The following is a 10,963-nucleotide window of genomic DNA, read 5'->3' on the forward strand; positions in this document are numbered from 1 at the left end:
GCCAGTTTTCGTTGGCCTTGGACCCCCCCCTCCACCCCCGACTGGGGCACGAGCTGCTCTCTGTCACCTACCGGATGGAGCACTGGGGCTGTCAGCCAGGCCACGGCAGGCCGCTTCGTCCCCCTGGTCCATGGGAAGGTGGCTGGGCCTGGTGTCTGCAGCTGGGAACGGGGAGCGCGTCCTTCACCACCCCCGCAGCGCTGATGCAGCCGGGCAGCCGAGAACCAGGCGCGCCGGTCTCTCCCTCCTCGCAGGCAGCCGAGCTCTGCAGGGCCAGCCCCAAGCTAGTCAGGGTCCAGGTACTGCCGTTTCCCAAGCCCTGCCTTCGTGACAGCCAACGTGGGACTCGCGCCTGAGCGGCTGAAGCCCCTGCCCAGCTCTGCTGCTCACAGTCTGGGTGAAAAGTATTGTCCTCCGCGCGTCCTGGGGCAGCCCTAGGTCAGTCCTGGCTGCCTGAGCTGGGTCTGTGGGCAGAAAGAGGTGACGGCAGTTGCAGGGAAGACCGGGCAGATTGGGCCCTGAACGATTTGTGTCAGCAGCCCCGAAAGCGCTCGAGCAAGGGCAGGGTCCCCACGTGGCAGGTGGTCTCTGACCCCGGGCCGACTAGCCAGGGGAGGGCGGGAGACGGCAGCGGTGGCGAGGCGGGAAGAGAGGTCTTGGGTTTTGCGCACAGGAGGGAATTTCACGTACTTGCCCAAAGGCTCGGCCAGGCTGCAGAAGAGCCAGGACTGCTGCGTCCCGGGTCAGCGTCTGGCTTAGCCGTGTCGCCGCCAGGCTTCCCTGGAGCGGAGGAGCCTGTGGTGTGACTCTCCCATGTCCCTCAAGGACCCCCCTGGCCTCACCCAGATCTGCTGGCCCGCAGCATCTGCTGGGGGCTCAGCCCCGTCGGGCGCCAGCGCTTCCTGGCCCCTTCAGAGCCCATGCAGGAGGTAGGGGCAAAGCCAGACACAGCACCCAGGGCTCGGTCTGGATCCCACATCCTCTCCACGGCACCGCACTGATCCGTTTGCCCTCCTCTGGCACCAGGGTTGCTGACATTGGTTGCCCCTGCATTGATGCCTGGCCTCGGGCCCATGGGTCTATATATGCTTTATAATAAAGCAGGGGCTGGTACCAGAGAGCTCGGAGCAATGGTCTGGGGCAGTTGCAAGTCTCTTCTGGAGCTATCGTGGGGGTAGGTACCTCCCCCAGCCCTGCCCGCTTGGGAGCTCATTGGTCAAAGCCTCAGGGGCATCTCAGGTCGGTCCTACTTCTCTCTCTGCTACAGGAGGGGAAAACTGAGTCCCAGGGTGAAACGATGGGGCTCCCCCCACCCTTGCATCAGGAGTCCTGCCCCCAGCTCGGTGCTTGCCAGGGACTGCGATGAAGAGAGGAGCGTGCTGAGGACTCTTGCACGAGGCCTTTGCAAAGGGGCACGGTTCTGGCGGCTGCCCGCAGAGCGGCAGTGCATGTCGTTACCCTCCCGCGGGGCTGAGCTGCGCAGAAGTGTCGGCTGCCCTGGGCATCGGTCCGTGGACACTCGCTCTTCCTTACCGTCAAGTGCCAAGGCCCTTCCCAGCCCCCCCATGCGCCGTCCCTGGCAGAGGAGCACGTGTGCAGCAGTCACGGATCAGGGAGCAAATGGCTCTTAAAGAGATGCTACGGGAGGCAGGGAGAGAACGGGCAAGCAGTGGCAGCGTGCTCCTGCAATCGTTCCCCCCGTGCACCATCACCCAGCCCTGGCCTGCGCGCAGGCGCATGGGAGCAGTCGGCTTCGTCTACATGGTCTCTGCCAGGGGGGTTGGGGTGGGGAGCATTGTAGCCCGTGGCCCCCAACCAAGGAGGGAGGTCCCGTGTCCCTGCTTGGCTCCCTGGCTCCAACAGTGTCCTGCCCGAGCTCGGCGGAGCTGCAGGCACAAACGCTCCAACAACCGAGCCGGAGCCACGGGCGCGTTTGGCATGGGGTGCGTGTTTATGAAGCTAGCTAGCTGTACGAGGCTGCTTCCCCGTGTGCGGCGGCTGGCATCGGAGCCCGGGGCGGAGGAGGTCTCGGGTGGGGACTGACCCCGACAGGCTGCAGCCTCGGGCCACGTGGCTGGGTGCGAGGGCTTTCCTGGCAGGTGTGTTCCAGGGATCTTTATCCCCGTCCCTGTTTGTTACCCCCAAGTGTCACGTTTGTTGCCCCCCCGGGGGGCACTCGTGGGGCAGAATGGCTCCTTGCAATAAACCATCAGCTCCTGGCCCCCGGAGCCCCCGCGCCCCTTCCAGTCTCATCAACCCAGCGTGCATCTGTCTGCGCACACACCACCGGCCTCCACTGCAGGGAACTGGAACGGCTCCGGGTGCCAGATGGGCGCCTCAAAGTGCACGGGGCTGTACGCACAGACAAGGGAGACCTTCCCAAGAGCCTGCTCCGAGGCGCGTCTCATCCAAGATGCTCCCAGGTATGTCTAGGGGGCTACGTAGGGTCACCCCCTCATCCGAAACTCCCGAGCACCTCCATCGGGGTTTCCTGATCTGTGCCTCCGGTGAGCCACCCGCCTTGGCCCAGCCTACTGCAGAATTTCCCTGGGGCTTGTGACCCCGCTCCTCAGATGCTGACTCCCCATTTGGGGTCATGACCCCTGCTTCAGGAGACGCAGACATGGGATGCTCTGGGGCCATGTGCCCCTAGCTCCCCTGGGACGTGCCGGCACAACCCCCCGCCCCGACTTCCAGCCCATCTGCCTCCTGCCTCTATTGCCCCTGTTTGGAAACGAGCACAGAGGAGAGACAAATGGCCTGCGGGCTGATTCCTAGAAGGGCTCCGTATCTGATCCCAGCATGACTGCCCCGGTGTCACCGGCAGGAGCACCGAGCCGGAGACGAGGACGTGCCAGCTATGCACATGCCCTGCACCTGCACCCGCACCCCGGCCGCCGGGGCGAGCGGACCATGGGGACGCTGTGCGCCCCGCAGCGGGGCGGCTGCTGTGCCGTACGTGCCAGCCCTCCTGTCTGCATCTCCGGGGCACGGTCTGTCTCGGCGCCAAAGGATCCCCGGCCTCCCGGTGCCCGTACCAGCAGGTCCTGCCACCGCGGGTCAAGGTGAGCGGGTTTGTTTGTGCTGTGCTGGGGCTCGGGTTTAATCTCCATGGAAATGCTCCTCGCAGGCCTGGCGCGGTGGAAACTCACACACGGGCCCTCGCCCGGGCTGTTTGCTCTGCACCCACTTGGCTGAGATTACTCCCTGGCACTTCTAAACTCTTTCCACCCCTTGCACTTTAAAGGGCCAAGCGCTGCCCGGCCGCGGGGCTTGCAACGTGCAGCCAGGGCTCGGGCGGCTTGCTACCCGTAGCCAGGCTCTGAAGCAAAGCGCCGGGCCGGGTGCCACCGGGATCTGGGGCAGGGCCGCCGGGGGAGGCTCGGGGCGACGGCGCTCGCGGGTAGCCAGCACGGCCGGCAGGTGCTTGCGAGAGCGGGCAGGTGGCCCGTGCAGGGGCAGGAGAGAGGAGCGGCGCTGGCGCAGGGTGGGAAACCGGCAGCATGTGACGCTAAGCTCCAGAAGCATCCTCCTGCCTGGGGCAGAAACGTGGGGCTTGTCAAAGGCTGCCCGCGTTCCTCGCCCCTCTGCCGAGCGGAGTTGGGGCACCATCCCCCTTGCTCAGGAAACCCAGCGTGCTGCCCGCGCCTACGTCCCAGGGCCCGCGGACAGGCCCAGGCTGGGCATCTGGGAGCCCTTTCGTGGCCGGCTTTGCCTGTCGTGTGCAGCCGTCGCCGTGCGGGGAAGCGCGGGGGTGCTGCCACGGGGCGCCGGGTGGACTTGAACTAGCTGGGCCGGCTTGCACGCCTTGCACGCGGGCCCGAGCGCTCGGTGAAGCAAAGCGTCCGCGCTGCCGGCGGCCAGAGCCCGTCCTAACGGAGCCAGTAACGACGGGTCAGTGCAATACAAATGAGGGACCCGTTGCCGTCCGCACCGCGGTCTGCCCGGTTCTGGGAGCTCGGTGCCGTCGGCTCTGCCCGCCTACGGCCTGGCCTGGGTGGTAGCCTGGCGCAGGCTGGCCAGGCGAGGTTGGCCCCCGGCGCCCGGGATTGCAGAGGTTCCCAAACCCCGGGAGGAGGCAGCGCGTCTGGGAGGCTGCTTTGGATTTCAAAGAGCCGGGTGCATCGGGGGTTTCCAAGCCAGTGCTGGGCTGTAAGGAGCTGGAAGACAGCAGCAAGCAAGGGCCAACCTGCCCGCCCTGCTCGGGGATTGTTTCAGGGCCAGGGGGACCGTCTGATCCTGGAGTCTGGCTTCCTGGCTAACACGCGTCGTTGAACGCCGTCCAGCTAAGCGGACAAGCTTGTTTGACTAGCGCTTCTCTCCCAGAAAGGCAGAGCTGCCAAACGTCAGGGGATGGAAAATCCATTGCTGAGCAGGGAAGGGCCAAAGAAAGTCTGCGGCAAAGAGGTCGTTCGATTACTTGGTCGATGCCGGCCGCAAGCGGGGTCCCTCTGGGCTGGGCGCTGCGCGAGCGCAGGGTGCGTTCGTGCTTGCCATGAAGCAACGGCGGTCTGAATGGGCAAGGCTGATGCAGGCCTGGAAGGGAACCTGAGGCACGGAGAGGTGAAAGTAGGACCCGGTGTCTCAAGTCTCCCGTTCGGGGTCCTGCGCCGAATGCTCTGTGGGGGCCGGGGGATACGGATTCGACCTGGGCAGCGGTGTACGGGAAGGAAGCTGGGGGCTCCAGCGCGAGATGGACGCTGCGAAAGGGAGTGGGAATCGTGCCCCTGTGAGAGGGCAGAGGTGCGCCCTCCACCTGCCTGGCAGAGGAGGCGCGCTGCGGGCAAGTCTGCAGGAGAGGCCAGATAGCGAGGGCCGCCAGGTAGGGTTGGAGCAGGCGCCTGGAGGCCTTGGGGTCCGTTCCCAGCTCTGCCACTGACTTCCTCGGCGACCTTGCAGTGCCTTTTTGCCGTGCCTCAGTTTCCCCACCTGGAGGATGCATGGTAGGGCTGCAGGGTGTAGGTGACGGGAAACACACGTGTGTGACGCTCGTGACCGTGCGTGGCAGCACTGTCAGGCAGGCCTGTCCGAGGGGCACACGGCGGCCGGCTTAGCTGGGGGAAGCCAGGAATCGGGCCCTGGGGGCTGGCACAGCTCTGGGGTGCTTGGGTGGGCTCTGAGCGGGGACCCTGCTTGCGGCTGCTCCCTGAGCGCGGGGGGGCCGTGTCCTTGCGTGACCGGGGAGCCTCGGCGCGGGACGTCTTGCTGACCGGGCGCCAGGTCCCAGCCGGGCTGTTCACCCTGCTCCAAGGCCGACCCTGAGGCCGCCGGCCCGAGCGCAGGGGAGCGGGGAGAGGAAGGGCAGCGAGTGACGCAAGTGTCTTATGTCACCGCACCGTCTTGGCACCAACCTCACGGCAAACAGCCGGCAGGCGGAGGGGTGTGACTTTCCAGGCAGCCTGCGTGTTTCCCGGGGCCTGGATCAGTTGCCATGGGGAGGCACACAGGGGAGCGTGCAGACGGCTGGGGCTGCTCCCTCGGCCGGGCGCAGTGCGGCCCTGGGTGGCTGCGGGGACGCGGCCCGGGCTGGCACGTCCCGGCGCAGCCGTGCGGGGCCGGCTCGTCCCGCCCGAGGTTTCCCGCTGACTTAAAGAGGAGAGGGCCTGGGCTCGTGGACCTCTCCGGCACAGCCTACACTCCACATACTTGTGGACACGCACGCAGGTGTGCGCGTGCATGCCCAGCTGCATGTGTACCTTGCGTATACACGCGCGCACATGTGCACGCGCAGTTGTGTGGATGCATGCGCGTCTGTGTGCATGCGTGTGCTTGCGTGCACGTGCACAGTTGTGTGTGCGTGCACATGCATGCACACGTGTGGATGCACGTGCAGTTGTGCGTACACAGGGACACTCGAGCACGCACGCAGACCCACTGTGTTACATGCACACTCGCGTGGGCGCATAGGCTCCCTTAGCCGTGCGCCACGCTCATCGGGACAAGCACGCGCGCCTGTCCGTGGCTCTCAGACACGTGGAGGAAATCCGTGACACACGCGAGGAGCTGGAGCAGCCTGAGACCAGTGCTCCAGGGTGCAGGCTTCTTCCACGGCCCCTGCCCGACTGGGGACCCCAGCTCTGGCACGAGGGGCTCCACCGCGCTCCACGCTGGAGGCCACAGGGTCTAGCCGTGCCATTCCTCCCACGAGAGGAGCAGCCTTCTGGTGACTTGGAGCCAGGAGCGCGGCATCCAGGGAGGAGGATTGCAAAGTGGTGCTGGGCTGAGCATGGCCCGGTGGAGGGGCTGAGACGAGCCCAGGCTCCGCTGGCCGGTTGCTGGCCTTGGCGGGGAAGGCTGGAGAGCCGAGTCAGGGCTCCTGGGTTCTGTTGCTGACTCTGAGCTGTAAACCACAGGTAATAAACCCCTCCCTGCCAGGGCTGGAGCTAATTGCATCCCAGGATCCTCGTTTCAAGGGGCTGGGGGAGGCAGCCCAATCTTCATAATGACACCTTACAGCAGAGGTCTGGGGAGGAATCTGTCCTGAGCCACATACGTGGCTTGTTGTTTTGGTCCTAATTGCTGGGTTTGAGCTGGGGCAATTAAACCTTGTTCCTGCTGCACGCCAAGGTGACACTGTCCTCTACCGTGCCCCTGGGCACAGGCCCTGAGGAGCCCTTTCAGGTTATGAAAGGGGGAAAATGCAGCCAAGCGTTTGCATTTGGGAACAAACCGAGAAGCCCAGCCGGTGCCCAGAGGGTCTGCGAGGAGCTCTCGGCCAGGAGGCGCTGGCGTGCGCCGCCCCTGCCACTGGACAGACGGGGCCGCAGCCTTGCCCCGTGCTACCTTACAGGTGTCCTGGAGTCCAGGGGGCAGGGAGCCGCATGTCCCTGGGGATGCCAGGAACTTGTGGGGGAAAGCAGAGACTGCACTGAAGCACTTGGAGGACGTGGCTTGGTTTTTACCACCGCTGCCATTTTTACCTGCTTCAGTGTCGCCAGTGATTGCTCTGATTCAGCAATGTGTTTATGCACAAGCATATTTATCCACCTGGACTACATTTCATGTTCCAGGTCAAGTGAGCTAAATCCCTTCCAGATCCTATCGACTGAGCGCAGCTCAGTCGTCCCAAAACCCGCATCGACCGAGCGGGCAGAACTCAGTCGTTCTAAACATCGTATACAGCGCAACAACCGGCGAGCATCCTCCGGCCCAGCCTCGCACCCCGGGACTTCAGATGCTCCCAAATCCAGTGGCAGGCATCCTACGTGCAGGCCCAAGCCCAGCGGTCTTGGGGTTCAGACGCCCCCAGATACTCCAGGCAAGCGTCGTCCATCCCAGACTCTCAAGTCCAGGACTTTGGATCCTCCCTCCACTCCATCTGGGCCCACGAGAGGCCCAGAAGCGATACTTAAGCAGGTGCTTAACCCGTAGCAATGCCCAGGTGTGTAAAGGCAGACACTGCCATCCCCACGGCAGCACAGCGGCTCTCTGCATGTAGATTTAAAGACACCCGGAGCTGGTTGCAAGGCTTCGTGTTTCGCACTTAGGAAAGGGCTTTCCTGGGACCGCCCCATGTTACCAGCTCTGGCCCGGGGCAGACTCCTGCTTCTGCTGCAGTCAGTCCATGGCGGCCACGGGCAGGAACCTGGGAGCGAGCGTCCGAGTGCAAATCCAGGCTCACAAATTTTGAATCCCTGCGTTTGGCACTTGGAGCAGGGGGAGGCGGGGAAGGACGATGCCATCAGCATCCAAGTCACTGGCAAGGCCCTGAGCTGGGGCTGTCGCCTCTCTGCACCCGCGTAGCTCTGGATGGCCGAACGTGGGGGTTCACAGCGCAGGGATCGGGACCCCCTGTTACAGCATTGGCACCGAATCACAAGAGTTTCTTGCCATAAGCAGTGAGCTTTGGGCTCCCCTGTTGTTGGCCTTTACCGTGTTCTGGTTTCACCGTTTTGGACTTCTCTTAGTTGTCAAAGGAAAGCTGTGTCCCGGGGCCCCAGCAGCTGGGGCCTGAAGAGCAGAAGCACAAGAAATACAAGAAGTCTGGAGAGACAGTGAGAACGGGTGACGCTGCCCCGGTGTCAGGGGGGTGCTGCTCCAGCACAAGCCTCCCTGGATAAGCCCCTCTGGCTCGTCCTCGTGCCGCTCGGCCTCCGGCTCTGCCAGCGTCGTTGCCGGCCTGGCTACGGAGGGATGGCAATGGCATTGCACTAGCAACTGTGGGGGGACCGAGCCAAGCGGGCTGGCTTCCACTCCCAGCCGCCGTCTCGGCCAGCACCAGGGCGTGAACCGGGCTGCAGGCCCACGTCTCCAGCGTTCGAGCTAAAAAGCCAAGGTTTCCCCGCTGGGGCCGCAGCAGACTCACGAGTGCCGTGGAGCAGGCAGGGGCCAGGCCGGGAGGCGCAGGGCGAAGTCTAACGCGCGCTCTCCACCGGGCTGCACTCTCGGACCGGCAGCTCGCCCAAGGGGTTGGGTTTTTGCCGATCATCTCCGCTCCTGAAAGATGCCTGTCGGTCGGTCCCACTAAGCGTGATCTCCCACGGCCCTGGGCAGCTGGTGGCTCTGTCTGTCGACCGTGCCCCGCATCCACTGCAGCATCTCGGCTCCTCCGGCGTCAGCGGGGTTGTGGGGACGGCGGTGGCCTGTTTCTGTACCGGGGCACGTCCGAAAATCGGACCGGCCAGGCAGCTCCAGCTCTGCACCTGGCGCGGTGACGCCGACAGGCGCTTCGGCAGGCCACCAGCTGGGAACAGGGAAGCGGGCTATCGGGGCTCTGCTCCTCCCTGCCACCTCGGCACGGAGGAGACAACGGACCCGGGCTTAGCTGCTCCGCTCTGCTCTTCTGCCTGCGTCACAGAAGTCACCTGCAAGCGCAGGTCTTCCAGCTGCGAGCCCTGCCTGCCCCTGCGGAGCACCCCTCGCCCACCAGATTGTCTCTGGGACCCTCGGAGCCACCCGCTCTGACAGAAAGGCTGCAGGGGGCAAGCACCGGTGGCATCCGGGCAGGAAGGCGAGCAGAGCTGTTCTGGACCGCGTTGGCACTGCCAGCCCCTGCTCCAGTCTGCTGCGGACCCCTCTGGCAAGCTCTGTCCCTCTTGACTTTGCTTAGGATGGGAGGGGAGCCTCACAGGCAGGAGGAAGGGCCAGGGATTTGGCCCAGGGAGCTGAGGCTACAGCGCGGCGGGGGTCTCCACCTCCTTTTGGCACGCGTGAGCCCGTTGCAAGGGCCTGAGTGGGAGCCGGTTCATCGTGGAGGGGAAGGGAGGGAAGGGGCATGGCCAGGGCAGGAGAGGAAGAGGGTGCGAGCAGCGGTGCTTGCACAGGGCAGGTGGAAGGAGGTGGCACAAGGGCCCCGCCACTGGGGACACTGAGCACCTGTCCCTCCCCCGGCACGAGTGTGCAGACAGGCCCAGCGCCGAGGGGGTAACGGGGCAGGTGGCCGGTTCAAAGCCGCTGCGACGCATTTTCAAGGTGAACCAGCCTTGAACGTGCTGCCTAATTAGCAAGTGCTGCTGAGACAAAAGGGTAGAGATTAGTAATTAAACATCCCCATCAAATATTTACCTGGCAGACTCCACTTGCTGGCTGTCTTTATAAGCAAACAGGCCCACTATTCATTCATTTGGCTTAAGGTAATGCTGGAAAAACAAACTAATCATTAACTGCTCCATAAATGCCATTCCCCCTTAGCCACATTTGTGATGTTCAGTCCAAGCAGCCTCCTGGGCTCTAGTGGCCCCACCAGAGCATCCTCGGGAGGCTGCTGAGGGGGTGCGGAGTGGTGGCCCTGGGGCTAAATCCCCCCCAGCTGCTCCCCGCCAGGCTGGAGGCAGAGGAGGTGACTCTGGGGTGGGTGCCGAGTTGGGCTCTAGCTGCTGTGGGCCAGAGCAGGTCTCAGCTCCTCCCGGGGAGCTCACTTCCATGCAGCCGACCTGACCCGATCACTCAGCTGAAGCCAGACCTTGCAGCTGTTTTGTGGAGGGGCTTCAAAGTGCGGTCCCCCCGAGGTTCCCCTGCCAAAGAGGCTCGCACTAGGCAACGAGGCGCTGGTTGGTACGAAGCAGACGTGTGTCCGGCACTTTGCCTCTCACGTGTTTCCTGAACACCAGGTCGTGCCAGGGATCAGCAGAACTGGCAAAGCAATTGCTCTGCGTGGGGGAAAGGAGCAGCGACACACTCGAGAAGAGCTGAGCCTGCAACTGTAGAAAATGGGGGAGAAGCAGAAAGAGCTCAAAGAGCGCTTCACGGGATCAGCAAGCAGGGCATGCCAGCGAGGTGGGAGGCGTTCGCCGCACCTTTGACCGGGGCTGGCTCTGAAACACTTGGCACATGCAATAGGCTGTTAACGCGCGGGCATAGGAGCCTTGACTACGACTCCTGATCTGGGCCTGAAGAGTGACCTGCAGTTTGCGTGGGAGAGCCACAGCACCAGAAGACCCACAATTAATGTGTCAAATAAGCAAAGCTATGCGGTGTAAAACGAGGTCTATCGAGGGAAAACAGTGCTCTGACCACATAGACATGATTTAAAATCCATAGCACTGCAGGACAAGACCTGAGGCATACAGGCATGTGGAGCTCAAGACAAATAAGGGAGAGATTTGGGACCTGGAAATGTGCGCTCTAAAGACTTTGAGAGAAGTGCAGGGTCTAAAGCTGGGCATTGCTCAGACCAATTGGAGTAGGTTCAAGCCCCTACATTGAACACCTTCAAGAGTAAATTGGATGCTTATCTTGCTGGGATCCTGTGACCCCAGCTGACTTCCTGCCCTTTGGGCAGGGGCTGGACTCGATGCTCTCCCGAGGTCCCTTCCAGCCCTGATGTCTATGAAATCTATGAAATCTATGAAAACAACCCTAGCTGGGCAGTGATTGCTAGAGCTACAGATCGGCAGGAAACGTTGCAGAAAGCAATGAAGGGTATCGCCATAGGATGGCCCGGACAGTCTTAGAAAGGATGCACTGGGAGAGTGAAAATATGGAGGAGGCGGGCCGGACGTATTTGATGTTGTTTTCACATGAA

This window comes from Crocodylus porosus, unplaced genomic scaffold (assembly GCF_001723895.1).
Source record: "Crocodylus porosus isolate Cpor-Errol unplaced genomic scaffold, CroPor_comp1, whole genome shotgun sequence".
In the NCBI taxonomy this organism is placed as follows: Eukaryota; Metazoa; Chordata; order Crocodylia; family Crocodylidae; genus Crocodylus; species Crocodylus porosus.